Source organism: Chinchilla lanigera, unplaced genomic scaffold, assembly GCF_000276665.1.
Source record: "Chinchilla lanigera isolate Chin_1 unplaced genomic scaffold, ChiLan1.0 scaffold00008, whole genome shotgun sequence".
NCBI classification, from domain to species: Eukaryota; Metazoa; Chordata; class Mammalia; order Rodentia; family Chinchillidae; genus Chinchilla; species Chinchilla lanigera.
Window position 1 is genome coordinate 30,548,118 of NW_004955409.1, and position 5,342 is coordinate 30,553,459.

Below are 5,342 nucleotides of genomic sequence, written 5' to 3' on the forward strand. Positions count from 1 at the left end.
TAATTAATTAACTAATTAACTAAGAGTTGTGCTTGAAGTCTTTTATGGAAAATATTCTCTGCAAATTTATTTATAAGATCAAACATTGATGATATCCCAAATCAGTGAGAGTAATATTCAACAGAATCAAAACATTAATAATGTGTGGTTTGACAGTTTCTTAGTCTTATTTGTACCAGTATTTTTAATAGTAAAAGATACTACTACTCTGTATCTACTTTTTAAGAATTTTAAAATATGATTTTAACAAAAATTTTCAGCAATCCTTTTTCAATTGGAGATACCCTAATGCTTGATTGCTTCATAGTCCTCCAAAGTTTTTTTTTTTGGTACCAGGTATGGAATTTAGGACCTTGTGGTTGCTAGGCAGCCGCTATGCGCTAAGCTATATCCCTATATTTTTTTTACATGCTTATTCTGTACAGTATTTATTTTCTTCTAGGAAGGGCTCTAGGAGTCTTGATGTGTGCATAACAGCCGCTGCAATGCTCAAACATTCACTCTCACCCAGCAGAGCTATGTTATAGTTTGATCCTGAGTGTACCAAAAGAAGTGCTCCATTTTGGTTGAAATTCAGAGAAACCAAATATCTGTACTATTCTTCAATTTGATGTTAGAAAAGCAAGAAATAAAGCAATATTTGTTTAGTGCCTCTTTCCCCCTTTTAATTAGAAATTCTTTGTAAACCATTTATTTAAGTAGTCTCGTCTAGCATTTTGCTGATTATTAATGCTGAACTAAGTGGTCTGTACTTCTTCAGGATCTTTTTGAAAACTGGGACATTTGCTTCTCTCTGATTATCTAGAATACTAAGAATACAATATTAGCAACAACTCTATCAGCGCGGTCTTGGCAAGGAATTATTTGAATGCACATCTTTTATGCAGGTAGTTTCTATCTCCGTACTTATTTGGAACTTCAATTTCTTTGTAACTTATTTTTTTTTCTCAATAATGGGGATTGAACCCAGGACCTTCACAGCAAGCTACATCTCTTAAATCACCAAGTTTTCCAGGCTGGGCTTCTGCTTCAGCCTCCCGGAATATTGGGATAATGGTTGTGCACCACTATGTCCTGGGTTTAGCTATCTGTTTTACATCTTTTATTTCCCTAGTGAAGCAAAGTAAAATGGGGTTAGTTTGCTGTATCTCTTGTTTTAGCATTATAGTAAGAGGTGTGGCTGGCAGAAATCATGTTTGGACTAATATGTTTTATGACAGCTACTATTCTGGGAATGATTAGTACATGGTGACACCATGCTTTTATATACACCAAATTACTTAACATTCACAACATCTCAAGAGCGTAACTTTTGATTTTACAAATGGAGAGAATGAGACTCCAGCTATAACTCACGGAAGTGGCAATGTGCAAAATCACTTCTCAGAGCCACAACACTAACGGATCTAGCATCAAACCTCAGCCAGACTTTCCCTCAAAGTTAATTCCCAATCCAACACACCAAAGAGTTTCAGCTTTGCTGTGAGCAATGGGAATTTTTATTCTCAAGTAAATCTGTGGGACCCAGATATAGTAGCAGATGAAAGAAGAAGTGCTTGTTTTTTGAAGTGCGCAGGATGTGTGGAATGCTACCTTAAGACCTAGAGAGAATTCTAAATTCTTTCTAAAAAAGCAATATATAAACCCTGTTCTACAATATGCCATGTCTCAAGAACACCATTAATTATAAAATGGATCTACAAAACCCAGCTGTTTTGAGTTTACAACAACCTTTATTGTTAGCTATGCTTGTTCACTGAGGTATGTCTACTTAGTTCATTTTCTTTGCAGATCTGTTCTCACACAGAATTTAAACTGTAGTCACACTGGTTTCTGAATTTCTTCCTCACATGCCTCACTGTACTTCTAGACTGACTCTCACTCAAATCAGATTATTTTCAACCTTTTTTCTAAGTGTGGATCGTGAATTCCCAGACACTTTCAAAATTATTTAAACATACAACTCTCTTTTGAAGAATGGCCAGCAGGATTAGCATTCAACTTTGGCAAGTGATATAAGTACCTCTGCACACCCTGATCACTTTTACACAGAGGCCTAACTAGGGCATTGGGCCTTCTTTCTAAGAGGATTTTTAGTCATGGCCAGAAGTTTGTTATTCCGGTAATGTTTTAGTTATGGCTCAGAAACTGAAAGGTCATTTCAAGAATATAAAATATTAGGGGCTGGGGATTTACCTCAGCGGCAAAAGCGCCTGCCTGGCAAGCGCAAGGTCATGAGTTCGATTCCTGGTACCAGAAGAAAAACAAAAAACAAAAAACAAAACAAAACAAAAGAATATAAAATATTTTATTAAGCAACTATTTACTTTCTGTATCTTCTCTTCTTTCCCTAGGGATTAAAAACAAGTTCTCCCAAATTCTTCAAGTTCTCAAAGCACAATTTTGAAGTCACCAGAGATATATACCAGGTCTTTCAGTGCATTACCTACTGTTCATTCCCTTGTCACCTAGCAAGTTAGGAGCAGTTGCTGTAGTCAGTTCTCAAACGTCAACAGCAGAAACTGGAATAACCAACCCTGTGGGCATTTTCTGTTTTTAATGGGGCACTCCAGTGCTTTTTTGCTTGCTTCTCTTTTCACTCTCTTACATTCAGTAATATTTCAGCTTCTTAAAAATAATTTTAATTCTCCAAGTCTTTTTCTTCCTATCCTCTGCTTCCTTCTCAATTATTTCCAACACTGTACAAGACTCTTTTCTATAATTGACATAGTATAACAAGAAGTGATTGTGGTTTTCTTCCTAAACTGGACCCTCATATTCCTGGAACTCTTGTATACTGATGACTGCTTTATGTTCTCTTTCTAAAGATCTCATCTAATCCAATTTGAAATGCTGTCTGCACACTGCTAATTTCCAAATGTATTTCTGGCCTCCTGCACTTTGTTGGAAGTTGGACTTACATCCATCTCTAGTGATTTCCAGTTGAAAGTCTGATGGCATATTAGACTCAATATGCTCAAAGCAGAACTGTTATTTCTCCCTGATCCAGATTCACTTTTGTCTTCTCTTACTGACTTCTGTCACACCAATTGCTTAGAAACTTATGTCTTTCTTGATGTCCCATTCCCTTACCCCTGATCAACCGCTGATTCATCAGCAAGACCTTCAGTTCTACTTTCAAATTAGAGACTGTATTTTTCCATTTTAGGATCTCTACTGCATCCATAGTAATCCTTTGAACTGGACTATACTAATAGTCTTCTACCTAGGTAGCTTTTAGTCTATTTTTCTTATAATCTGTTGTATACACAGCAGCCAGAGAGTGATCTTTTAAAACATGCTAACTAAATTGCATCACCCTCTGGTTAAAACCTTCCAGTGATTCAGCAGTTCACCGAGAATAAAATAACAAGTATTTCCCATAGCTTTCAAGAGCCTTGATCATTTGCCTTCTAATAGCTTTCTGAGCTCATCTCATTCACATGCCTCTGTTCTCCTGTGCCTTGAAGATGCCAAGTATATGCCTGTTTAGGGTCCTTAACTGCTCCTTATCACTATAATACTACTATCCCAGACCTCCGTAAGGCTAGTCCCCCTCCAGCCCGGTCTGGGTCACACATAAACACCTCAGTGAAGCTTCCCCTTCACTGGCCAAAGTCAAATCCCTACCCCCATGTGCTGCTCACCAAGCCCTTCTATTTAACACTGCAATAGTTATTCATTGCAGTTACGACTGTTGGGAATAATATTATTTAACTTCTTTTTTCTTTTCAGTGTGATCTTTTAGGGCAAGAACTTTGTCTTCACAGTAGCACAACTGGGGCCGGGAGAGTCTTGAAGAAAGAAGTCTTTGATACCTAACTTTGACATCTACAAAACATAAAGATCTCTTCAATCTCAAGTAACACCAGCGGTTTGTAAGTACTTTGAGAACTTACCTGCAAACGTTTGCCCTGGTACTCACAAACGGCAGAATATTGACCTTATTTCAACTTTGGAAGAAAATATATTTTTTAGCCTCTTGTGGTGGTGCATGCCTGTAATCCCAGCACTCAGGAGGCTGAGGAAAGAGGATTGTTTTGAGCTCAAGGCCACCTTGAACTGCATAGTGAGACCCTGTCTCAAAAAAAAAAAAAAAAAAAAAAAAAAAAAAAAAGAAAATATATTTTTTGACACTTAAAAGACAAAACAAAACCCACACCTCCTAAAAAATTCACAAGGGCACTGCATCGAGAATAATTCCATCACTGTTCCAGTTTAGTTGAATTTGGTCCATCAGGAAAATTAAACTGTGCCATGGAGGAAGAGGGCCACCTTATACACAATTAAGCAGGGAAAACGTCAGCTTTATCAAATCAACAGATCCAGAGAGTAAATACAAATCTCTTTTAGAGCTGTGAGTGACACTAAGGTACTTGGGGACCCCCAATTCCATTCCTGACTGAACACAGCTCCAAAGAAAAGTACCTTGCAATATCCCGCACTAACTAGAAGTCAAAACTAAAGAACAATTAGGGCGAAATAAAATGTAGTGCAATAGAAAAGAAAGTGCATCTGTTACGTGCTTGGGTAGCTTGTGCTGGCAAGAGGAAGCACTAGGGGAACGGGAAAGTGAGAAACAGGACTGGCTAAGTCTGCACCAGGAAAATGCTGAGTCCCTTGTTCAAAATTTACTAAAAATTCTGAAACAGTCCCAGCAGACTGTGGTGGCAAAGCATTACAGAGAACAGGGTCCTTGTGAAAGCTGGACCCTGCGCAGCTATGGTCACGCAACAAGGAGGACCACGTTTGTGGGAGCACAGCCTTCGAGGACTGGGAAGCACTCCTTGCTGCCCTAATTCCCAAGCAGCAATGGCTATCAACATTGGAGCAGGTCATGCCTCGCGTTGGTGGCGACTGACGGTCATGCTGCTGGGGCGCAGCTGGGAGAAAGCGATGTGTTTCTGAGGCTCCGAAGCAGAATTCCAGACACAGATGAGGCAGAGGCAAAGAGGCCGCCTATGACGTTCCTCTGCCTGCCCTGGTAGTCCCAGCCGCTTTTCTTTGCAGAGAACCCAGCTTCAGAATGCAGCAGCCACCTTTGTGTCTGGGCTGGGTGGAGCAGGTGGGGCTGGGTGTCAGGGTGTCCCAGAGGCTGGGGAGGGCGCGGGTAGACCTAGGTTTAAGCACAGTTCCGTGCATTGGCTCTCTACCCTCTTCTGGCAACGACCTCTACGCAAGTGGCTTTGGATGACTCGCTATTTTCAACCCGCGGTGGGCACTCTGAGGGCGCGATCCACGCGGAACCGCGGGGCTCAGCCCTCCTGGGTCCTCAAGTCACCTCACTTGTAGAAGAGGTGGGTAACCCTGGCGCGCTTGGGAGAAGTGGCCAGGACGCCAGG